The sequence below is a fragment of the Pleurodeles waltl genome, chromosome 11 (assembly GCF_031143425.1).
Source record: "Pleurodeles waltl isolate 20211129_DDA chromosome 11, aPleWal1.hap1.20221129, whole genome shotgun sequence".
NCBI classification, from domain to species: domain Eukaryota; kingdom Metazoa; phylum Chordata; class Amphibia; order Caudata; family Salamandridae; genus Pleurodeles; species Pleurodeles waltl.
The window spans coordinates 268,079,432-268,091,532 of record NC_090450.1 but is presented as its reverse complement, the minus strand read 5'-3'; positions in this window follow the sequence as shown (position 1 = coordinate 268,091,532).

Genomic DNA, 12,101 nt, shown 5'->3' with positions numbered 1-12,101 from the left:
CCCCTCTGTGTTGTAGTAATGTGCTTTATTTTAACAAACTAGTCCCAAAGACCTAACAAGTGTAAGGCCAAGCAAATTAATTTTGCAGCTCGATATTATCCATTTTTTCTCAAAGCAGTCCAGGCCATAGATACTTTTAGCTTTCTGGCAATTTAATATTACTACAACACTTCACATTTTCACAACACAGAACATGCAAATGCACACACACACATAAATACAGATGAGTCACCTTCAGCTATTAGATTGGTTGGGTCAGCCCCATTAAGGCATTGGCTCCATGGACGTTCCAAAGCGTTTTCGCGCAACCCACAGAATTTTGTTTATGTGGTTCCTCTCTAAAGGCAAAGAGAGGTAGCAGCATCTGACCCATGACAACAACTATTCTTAAAGGCCCTCCTAAGCCTTTTCCCACTCTTGAGAGTTATGAGGGCAAAAAATACTCCATCGTTGTCAAATGGCAGTGAAACTCTATTGGGACAATACAGTAAGCTTCTGAACAAACTTGTCATGAGGATATAAAAAGATTTGTCCTCCGCCTTCCGATATCCTCTTCCGCCACCTAGATCATGCTGGAACTGGGCCTCCACAATCAGTAAGCAGCCAGAGTTGAAGCCTTTCTAAACCTGTGCCACAAACACAGGGGTGCTAAGGGTGGCTGTTTAGAGGCACTACTGTGGGATAAGATTACAAATGGAGGCCCTAGGCTACCCCACGACCTGTATCTTGAGGACTGTCTTAGTTCCATGAACGTGAGAGAGCTTTGGGCTTCCAACTTGAGACAACCCGCCTTCAAGCAATGCAATAAAAATGTGCACGCCTCTGTTCATATAACTCTGACAGGGTCACTCTAGCTAAGCGGAAGCATCCTCGGGTGAATATTAATTCCTATCAGTCAGCATCCCCCTCATCTTACTTTTCCTGCACCTATTCTAAACTACAGAAGGCAATATTTATGACCCTTGGACTCAGAGAATGGCACTTTATTGGGTCAATTCTGTGAGTGCATGCGCTAGCACATGCCTCTTGATTGCAAGACTCTTGTTTACAGAAAGGGCTTGGAGACGACCTGTTACTTACAATATGTGCACCTCAGAGTCACTCTTCTTTGCAGCACCCCTAATTGGCTATTTCACCCAAAATATAATTTCCAATGCTTGCTGTGGAGCATGGACAAAGCACAGATTAATTCAACAGAAACAGTGCCTGTCCACTGCTCCTGACGTGATGCAGGTACTATTTTGCCCCACTCCCTCTGCTGCCACTATAACCCTTTTTTTATTCTTTCTTTTTTTTGTCAAAGGCTTGTGGGTGAATTCAACACATCCCCAGACGCATAACTACTTTGCTAATCTTTTATTGTTTTAATTTTTGTACTGATAAATACACCTCCTAAATAAATAAAAATGTCCGTACAAAATGTCAAGACAAATTATACTTAAAACAAGTGTTTCCCAGCATGCCCTGGTCATTCTTAATGCCCAGATGCAGTTATGTTAGCTCTGTTGGTTCATTGCTGCTGCAGGAATCTGAGTGCGACCCACTGCAAATTTAGGGGCATATTTATACTCTGTTTGCACCAAATTAGTTTCATTTTTTTTTACTCTAATTCGGTGCAAAAGTAACTCCATATTAATACTTTGGTGCTAGACCAGTCTAGCGCCAAATTTATGGAGTTAAAGTCATTTTTTGAAAGAGGAAACCTACCTTGCCTTAATGAGATGCAAGGTAGGCGTTCCCGTGCCAAAAATTACTCTATGGCCTTAATGCCATATTTATACTCCAGTGCAAAAATGGTGCACAGGAGGGAGGAGGTTTCAAAAAATTGGGCAAAGCTTGCTGTGCACCATTTCTTAATGCCTGGGTCAGGACAGACGTTATGGGACCTGTGGGCCTATTTCCACGGTGGAACACAATGGAATATGCCCACAGGTGCCCTCCCCAGGCTACAGGGATACCCCTACCCAAACAAGAGGGACAGCGGAGAATGGGGGACCCCATTCCAGGTAAGTACAGGTAAGTACAGGTAAGTATTTTATTTTATTCTTTAAAGTGCCATTGGGAGCCCTGAAATGGGCCCCCCTACATGGCACTGGGTGCATTGGCCACGCCCAGGGGACCCTAGTCCCCTGTGCTTGCCATTGGGGTGGTGGGCATGACTCCTGTCTTTTCTAAGTTAGGAGTCATGTGGTGTGGATGGTTTTGCCTCAGAAAATGACTCTAGGCAAGTTATAGTCATTTTTTTTACTCTAACCTGCCTAACGTCATTTTTTGGTGCAAAATCCCCTTCTTCCATACTGCCAGCCCAACCCAACTTAAGTATTTTTTTTTGCTGCTAGCATACCCTTTGCACTGTCTTGCACCATTCCATAAATATGGAGCCCGGCAGGTGCATAGAAATAGTGCTAGCCGGTGCTAAACTTTTTGGTGCAAAACTGAGTTGGTGCAGTTTTGCCCCAAAAAGTATAAATCAGGGCTTTAATTTCTGGGTAAATTAGTTAAGCATGGTGTTTGAAGGAAACGAGTCCTGCTGAAATTAGTTGACAACTGAGGTTTGAAGTGCAACAGAATCGCAAATCTATCATAGCTAGTGCTATATGGCTACTCTTCTTGAGTCCCATTGTAGCGCAGACCTCATAATCCAGTTCAACCAGCCCTGGCGAGGGTGAAGTTGCATGGTCTATTAGCTCTTTTCCAGAGCTCCTACAAAAAATCCTTTATGGACCTGGCCAATAATACTGTTCTCTCACACAGACTTGGTTCAATGCTCACACTTTGAAACAACAACCAGAATTGGAATACATTGTTCTATTTCCATTATATACAAGGGGGGAGGTTAATTTCCAGAATGCATCTGCGATGTATGGCCCTGTTTTTGATCTTGAAGACTGCTATAAATCAAATGAGGGCTTAGGTTTTGGGGAAATCATTGTGAGAATGCAATATTGTCGCCCTGCATGCCATACCATTTTTGTCAGGCGATATTACTTTTTCTCAGGGTCAGTAATTTTCCCTCCATGAGCATATTTTGCAATAACTAATAAGCAGGACGGCTTGCGGGAGGTAAAAGAGGTGGGGCAGTGCTTGGCAGGGGGGAAGGAATGACAAAAAATATATAATATACATATTTTTTAAAACTTAGCCTTCTCGCCGCTCTGCGCCTATCCGCTCCTCGGTCCTTCAATGCAGGCACAGGCTCCCAGACTGCCCTGCATCCAATCCTAACACTGCTTTCATGCTGCTGCCAGCATGAAAGCAGCATTAGAACTGGACGGAGGACCCAGCCAGTGCGCTCAGAGGCAGAGTGAGGGTTTCTGCCTGCTGTCTGCAACGTGACAACGCAGTGCCGGGTTGGAGAGAGCCTAGTGCGCATGTGTGTTTGGCTGGCCCAATGGGCCTGCCAAACATTCATGAGCACTGATGGGGAGTGCTGTGCCCTCCCTCTCCATCCCTGTAATCACCTGTGGCCCCACCCCTTTTACAAGAAAACAATAATAAACATAGTTTGTGATCGTTTTCTTCTAAAGGTTTGCAGCTGCTGCTGGTGAGGGGAGACCCTCCTCCTCCACAGCGGAGGAGCTGACCTTGCTAATAAGCCTACATGTACAGGTGTGTGTATATACACGTACTGAATAGTGCACTGGAAGGCCTCCAATATCCTGTCACATTTCTTCTCCGTCCTTCCTTTGCTCTGTCATTTAGAGCGCACATGCTCTCGCTTGTGAGACTATTGTGTATAAAAGGGACATGCAGCCTGCCCATTGCTTTCAACTCGTGGGCTCCTTTGTCACTGTTCTTTGGTGTCTCTTTATTGGACAGTGCAGAATAAGCCATTGTTTCCACTCCCTTCCCGGAGCACGCACCTAGCACTATAATTGAGGTACTATTTCTAACGCCACGATTGAGGTACTATTTTTTTTTTTCACCCTGCCGCTCCCCATTGTGCCTGGTGCTTCTTTCCCCTCCCTAATAACCCATTCTCGATTTTGCTGCCTCCCCGGTGTTGTTTATCCCTTTTTATGGGCGAGCGCAAATCGCTCCATCCATTCTATAATCTCTCTTTGGGCTTCAAACCACGCCCATATCACCTCAGTCACTTACATTGGTTCGTGGGCTTGCCTTTTAAAATCTGCTAGCTTTCATTTGTGAAAGGCATGCATACGTCAGGCCTTTTCCGGTGTTTAGCCCACCTACACAGCACCGGTAAACTACTAAAAAGATACGAGGCTTGATGTTTTCAGCCTGGGGTCGGTACTACTTTATCTGTTTATTTTCCACGCAGCACATTCGCGCTGCATTGTACATAGTGCGATCGCGCTGCGTTCTTTTTTCTTTACAACACTAATAGCTCTAACTCGAGACCCATTGTATTGAAAATGCTTGTTTTCACCGTTATATGGAGCTAGCTCGACCTAAAGGTACTGAAAACTCTAAATGAGGTCTTTTGTTTAAACAGGGGGCAAGTAAGAGATTTTCTCAAAATCACTGAATGCTGAGCTAATTGCGAGACTCGAACCTCGTCATCCATTCCAAAGTCAGATGCTGTAATGCTGCATCTTCTACACTTTTGGCATTTCAGTATGAATCGCACTTGGTCGACAGGAGGGACAGTATAAAGAGAAATGACCCATTAATCAATCTGACCTCCTTGTTTCTGTTTTCGCCTCTTAAGGAGCCTGTGTGTGTTTCTCTGGCCTGCCTGGGACGCAGCGTTCCAACACAGTGTGTGCACTAACCCTCACTCCCCTTCCCTCAATCTCGCCAAGCAGAGCTGCTATTCCAGCTCCAAGCCAGACCCTCCTAAAACAAGCAACCGGATCATGACATGGTGTCTTCACATCCCAGGAGTACTGAAAAAGTAAACAAATCCTCATTGTTTTACTCTAAAATATGTAGTGGAAAAATGCACTTTTTTAGGAAATTTTCTATCTAGTTGCAATCATTTATTTAAACTGCTCCTTTTGAAACTTTGTCTCACAAAGTGCCCTGTTTTTATACCTCGAATTCAAACAAGCACTGGAAAAGTCAATAGGCCTCGCATATGAGAGCTATTGGCTTTGAAAATGTTTTGTAGCTATGTTGCACAGCAGCGCGGGTGCATTACAGGGTGGCTAAAAACTCATTACAGAGAGCTTTTAAGTCACACTGCAAAGAATCCGTGCTGCTGTACAACATGACTACAAAACATTGCCAACACAAATAACTCTCATAGGCGAGACCTATTGGCTTTGCCAATGCTTGTTAAAACATCTTGCCAGATGGGCCGGCCCTCGGAAGTAACACCATGCAGGGGTTGTGGTTTGTGTGAGGAATCCCTTGAACACATCGTCTGCCTCTGCCTAGCCCTTCTAGAAGTACGCAAATCTCTGCTGAAGTGAGAGTGGAGCAAACTGGAAATTCGTTCATTGCAGGGTGCAGCTTTTCCTCTCTTCACCCATGCAACACCACGCTCAACATTCTGCTGGCCAAGTTTGTTGCTCTAGCTGTCAATAATCTTGGTCATTCAAGGGCCCTGCCGAATTGCCCTGATCCCTTACTTTTAGCAGACCTCTTGCTAGGACCCAATCTAAAAGGGTGATTCATCGGATGGTGTAGTCACAGCTGTGCTAGCACTCGAGTGGACCATTGTTTAATTATTATTGCGTGCTCTTAAAACGTTTTTGCCACCGTATGCTGCAAGACTATACCTCTCATCCAATTATTCTCAAGTCCACCAAAGGATCTTTATTGGTCCACCCTCACCACCTCAACCCTCTCCTATTCGTTTTTTATTTTTACAATGGGTGTCAAGTATTTTTTGGGTCCCCACTGTCCAGACCACAGTGGAAGCAGAGAAATTACTGATAAAATGTTGAGTCTTTACGTAACTATACTTACAGATTAATGTATGAATTAATTAGATAATAATATTATGTTGATGAAAATGTGACTAATTGAATGGGCACCATTTTATGTAAGGTCTATATTTTGTCAGTGCTAACTTAAGCTGATTAAATTATTCTGTCTTTACAAGAGAGTGTGTTTCTTAACTAAAACAAATAATCAAAATAAATGTGTATGTAGTGGCCTCTGCTGGACTGAAGTAGAGGTAGATGCAAGGTCACTGTGTAATGTAAGCCGTGTAAAATGTTTCTAATGTGTTCCGTAGCTTGACTGACCTCATTGTTTAAAGATGTGTTTCTAACTTGTATGTCTTTCTTTGAGGGTAAAGAAATGATGAAGTAACATATTTTGTAATTGTTCTTCCTGTGACTTCGTATTTTCTGCAGAGTGGAAACAAAGGATCCACAGATGAGGCAGAAGAAGAGGAAGCCCAGAATATAAAATTTATTAGGTTAGACTTCATCAATGGAATAACAGCAAATAGAAAAGGTTGGAGTAAACAAATTGTATAATTTTGATACCAGTTAATGTTCTGATTGGTCATAACTTTCTCACCTCATACTTTATCCAATCATTTTCATTTAACAAGTTTATTTTAATGTTCAGTCACCATTGTTCGGGGGTCATTTCCATCGGGTCATTTCTTTGGGTGATTCTTCTTTGGGATTCTGGTGTATCCTGAGACCTATAGATTCTATTGCTTATGAAGTACATAATGCTTAGATGGTTTAGTGTATCTTATATTCCAAAATTTTAAGCCATTACCCCTATCCTTATTCTGTTCCTATCCTGGTGTTGGTGCCTGATGTTGTTGTCCCACTGACAAAGTAGACGTTGTTGCTGATTACTGTAGTGTTTTTGTAATGTAGAAATGTGAATTGTTATTTGTCTTTTTTTTTCATGTACCAGCTGCAATTGCTTATTTACTGCTGCATATTTTTGATAGCACCCTAGATAGATGTTTTCTAAATCTGTGTTACTAAACTTTTACATGATGCCCAATGTGTCAATGCTAATTAGTGGTTAGTAAGGGAGGCGTTACTCACATGCTCATGATTTGTCTTTGATATTTCTTTGTCTTATCATTATTCAGATATATTTAATTTCTCATGCTCAAATTCTATTGCTATGGTTTTGTGCTATAACCATTGAGATAATTTGTCTTTTTGTGTTGATTAAACTCAGAGATATCCGGCGTTCAAATTAGCCTTTGTTGTTTCTCTATATGTATCATTTGTTTTTGAGAATTCTTTTTGTGACTTTAGTTTTGTTAGTATAAGAAAATAAATGATCAGCTTCTTAATAAACTGGTGTGGTTATTGAGGTTGAACAGATTTCCATATGTTATTTATGCTGTTTATGACGTATTCTGAATGACATCATCTTAAAACAAATTTGGTTCAATTCATCGATCCAGTGTGTGAAATGCACTACTCAGTATAAAATATAGATAGGATTTCTCCGCGTTAACACCACCTGCTGAATGCCTCAGATCTGACTGGGAAAAATTGCTACTATACCGCCTGCATCAGTCAAATGCCTCAGACTTGACTGCGAAAAAAGTGCTGCTATCACCCTGCCCCTGCACTAGAACTTTGCAGTCACTTTATATTCTCTTTTTATTCATCTTTTTGACTGGAAGTCTGTTTTAAATGCTTGCAAAGCTTTAACAATGTTTTTACTGTTTTTTATTATGATGTTTGATTCGATGCAATTGCGATTCCATTTCTGAATGTTGCAACATCTAGTTTGGTGTACTTATACCTCTTGCACATTGGCCTTCCTGTTACAAAGCTAAACATTTGCCTTTCCCCTCGTTCTGCTGTTTTAACTTAACTGTGTTCTTATAAAAATTGTAGTGGTTTATAATTAATCACACAATAAAGAGTTTTCACTATAGACTTAGGAGGTTATTACAACTTTCGAGGAGGTGTTAATCCGTCCCAAAAGTGACGGTAAAGTGACGGATATACCACCAGCTGTATTACGAGTTCCATAGGATATAATGGACTCGTAATATGGCTGGTGGTATATCCGTCACTTTACCGTCACTTTTGGGACGGATTAACACCTCCTCAAAAGTTGTAATAACCCCCTTAATTTTTATTTAACAGAAAGAAACACGGTAATTGTATTTTGTGGCTTTGCTTAAAGCGATAGGTCTGATTAAACACATTTTTGACTGTACAGGCCCTTCCCTTCATCACATTTGAGCTACATTTCTGCTGTTCTTCATACTTTACCTATTCTACCGCCAGCAAATCTGCTTCTCCTTGTGAGCATTATCACAACATGTGCCTCCTGGGAGACCCTGGGTTATCTCTCCATGAAAAGTTTAATCATGGCAGCCTAATCACGATGTCAGCAAATCCAAAAATGCCACTTGGGTGGCAGCAGCTTCATAGGCCACTCAGTCAGAGGTGCATATAGTACCTGCCACTACCTGCCACTACCTGCAAATGTCTAATCATTTCACTGCAACAGGTATTGTGACGCTCTTGAATGGGGTGGGCACGATTTATCAAGAAGATCACCAATGGGACCTGCATTGCTATTTATAGCATTGACATGCCCCCAGCAGTGATTACAGTGTGCTCTTATGTATAACATTAGGACGCCACAGAAGCACTTTGGCACACTGCGGCTTGTACTCAATGCATATCTACTTCCTGGTAGGCAGTGACAAGCAGAAGTCTCTAACTCTATTGCTCTGCTCTCTCTCTCTCTCTCCCTCTCTCTCTCTAGTTCTTTCTCTCTCTTGCTCTTTTTTTCACCTTCTCTCTTATCTTACTCTGTTTCGTTGCTGTAAAACAGCTGGTATAAAGGGTGCCAGGGACTCATAGTTGTCCTCAGTAGGAGCTTTGACAAGGTGTACTCTCTCTGTCCCAGGTCAGCAGCTCGTTTAGGGGATGTTTGCCCTGTCCTCCAATACCTTGTCTGGACCTTCATCCTCTGAGCCTCTGCTCAGCACCTTTTGGAGTCGTTTGGCCCATTTATTGGGCCAGTTTGTGGAACACTGAGGCAAATTTTATCCACTACTTTACTAACAATTGTTGAAGAAGCTGGCTGAAGCTTATAACTGAAAGTGCAAGCCAGACCTATAAGCATTGCTAATGGTTGTTATAAACAAACCTGATTACTTCTTCCCCAAACGTAATAATCTATACTATCAACTCAATCTTCATTAGTTGGACTATAGTCTTGGCGATTTCTGCCTCTAGACGAAGGACTAATAGACCACAAGAAGCGGCTTCTTATGGGCAGTAATTACACCAGTTAGCAGAAGCACCCCATAAGGCAGGAAACCCCCAACAACTACCTCTTATGATACTGTTGAACCTCCATCGGTTAGAATCACCTGAAGTACAGTTGTCAGTTAGTCGTTTCTGCAGTTGCCCATGCCGTGATGCAATATTCCACATGGTCTGATGTCTTTTGTACACGGCTAATGTTGGATATCTTAGATGGACCATTCTCTGAAGGAGGTAGTCCACCATCAGCAAATAAATTAACATTTCAGTCTATCAGTTTTTGCTGCTGATAGAGGTATTACGTAAAATTCAGCATTACTGCTTTTAGCAATAGTTGCACCTGTAGCTCTGTGCAACTGAGAGAAGGTTTTTATTCAAATCATATTAACTGCAGTTTATTGTTTTTAAACAGAACTATATGGGTTCAGTTCGGGGGATTACATTAGCAGTAAGGACACAAATTGTTCGTACCCATATTAGCACCCGACTGCTGACATCAATATGAGGCTGTTGCTCTTCCTACTACCTCGTGTACATTAGAGGCTGTTAAACCTGCAAATTGTGAGCTCAGAAGTTTCTATTTCTACTTGCGTACATCGAGTGGCAAGGTGATCGATGGGTTTGGTTGTTTGTATGTGTCATTCTCAAACAAATTGGCCCTTTTAGTCCGTTTTACACCACGTAGATTGTATGGCAGGTCTAAACAGGCACGGCAAAGATATTCAACTATGCCCACGCTGTGCCAGGGGAACCCGACCCTCCATAGAGGGGTTTGTGGGACCTACCCATCAGGTCACCTTTGAGTAACTATCTGTTGCGTTATTTCAGTAAATGCATTGAAGGCAATCTGTGCAGGCAATTTGTAATGGCCTTCTACCATTCTAGAGGATCTACACAACATCTTGTTTTATTTCTGCCTTCCACTTCTTTTCATGTTGCCATTCTGCTCCCATGGTTGTCAGTCTTTAAATGTGTCTGAGAGCATTCATGGTTTAGGCAGAATGGGAAAAGGAAATGTTACACACATATAACAAACTTAAGCCCATATTTATAGGAAAATGACTGAGCGTGACGCAGTGTCAAAGTTGGCAGTACCTCGCCATTTTCACATTGCATGGATGTGCTGTATTTAATTGAATACGATGCACCCCTGTGTTGTCCCCTGTGCTGCGCTAAACTTAACTGCCAGCGTCAACGCAGGCATCTTTGCACCATCGTGCAAGGATGTAGGTGTTGAAATGATTCTTTATGTGCAGGAAGGGACACATTCCGACACATAAACAATCTTGTCTGGCATTTTGCTCTTTCCATGCGTGCTGCAGAACGCAGCACACACAGAAGTGCCAAAGCGTTGTTTTCAAATGATTGTTTATGTGCAGGAAGAGACACCTTCCTCCACATAAATAATCATTCATGGCCTTTTACTCTTTCTATGCATGCTGCATAATGCAGCATACATAGAAAAAGCAAAAAACGCGGCAGAATAAAAGTATTCCTCCTCGTTGCACCTTGCTAATGCCACCCCAGGGGTGGCGTTAGATTTTGACGCTGCCTCAGGTTTACAAAAACATATAAATATGAGGCAGCGCTAAAATGCAATGTGTGTTGCTGTGGCACGGTGACACAACACCCATTGCATGCTCCTTCCACGCAAAAGGCTGCGTGTGAAGGGGTCATATTTGCAACGTGGCGTTAAGCCACAAAAAGTGGCTTAATGCCACCATGTAAATATGGCGCAGGGCATAGCGCCACCTGAACGTCACGAAAAGTGAGGTGCTAGGGGCTAATAAATATGCCCCTTAGAGCCTTATTTAGAATTTATATGAGTTGGGTAGACTGCAAAACTTCTGATGGGCGGTGCCCCCACTTGTCCGCCTTCCCAAGCCTATTCCGATGCCCTGACAAAGTACAGGTCATCATATCATCCACCCTATTTATAGTGGATGGTCTGATCACTTTTTTGACTGTCGTCGTCACTAACAGGAACAAAAAATTACAGCCACAACCTGAAAAGAAAGCTTAGAAGGTGGGGATGGCATTCGTTTTTTGTTTTGTTTTTCTATAGAAAGTTTGGCTTTTAGTGGTGAAAAACAAAAAAGTTTGTCCCGAGGCCACTTAAAAGAAGGTGGCATTTGTGCCAAACCTTCAGTGCCTTCACAAGACCTTCAGTGGGGTTGGATCCTGTGAAAGCACATGGATGAGCCCAAGGACGGTGGTATTCTCTTAATTTGGTGGGCAGCAGCCCAGTCATGGTGGTGGAGGAGCTGATCTCTGCCACTCCGATTGATGGTGGGACTCTCACCATAACTTAATGTAGGCCCTTCTCTTTAATATCACTTTTTTATTGCAGTAGACACCTTAAACCTAACCATGTAGCCAGATATTGGTGCTTTGCTCGCTGTGAAACAGAACTCAAACTATCACTTAATGGCAAAGCCTAGAAAGGCTGAAACTGGACTGAAGTTGAATGTGTTCTGCCTGTTGGAGACCTGGCCTTGCAGTTCGGGCTGGGCTGTTTCTGTTGGAGCAAGACACAACTGATTTGCATAGAGCTGGAGTCAATCTAGTGTGGCCGAGTGATGAAAAACTATGGTTTAGAACGTGGCAGTCCCTCCATCACTTTCCTGTTTGTTATAACATTGGTATCACAGGTTCAGACGGCTGACATATCTTAAGGTGACCACAATCTTAAAGACTCAAGAAACAGCAATAAATGTCCGCAATCACCAAGGTCAGCATCAGCAATACGTGTTTCTAGTTCAGCATGATTTATCACGATAATTTGAGGTAGCTTCTTGATAAACGTGAGGTAGTAGCTGCTGTTAGTCCTTTGCAATGCGTTCAGTAGGATGCCTCAATGAATGTTTCAATTTTCAGACGTTTTAGTAAGTGCAAGTAGTTTGATTCGGTGTTCGGGATTTGATAAAAGGGAATCCACTGCTTGGGTCATTTACTCCATGGGACCTA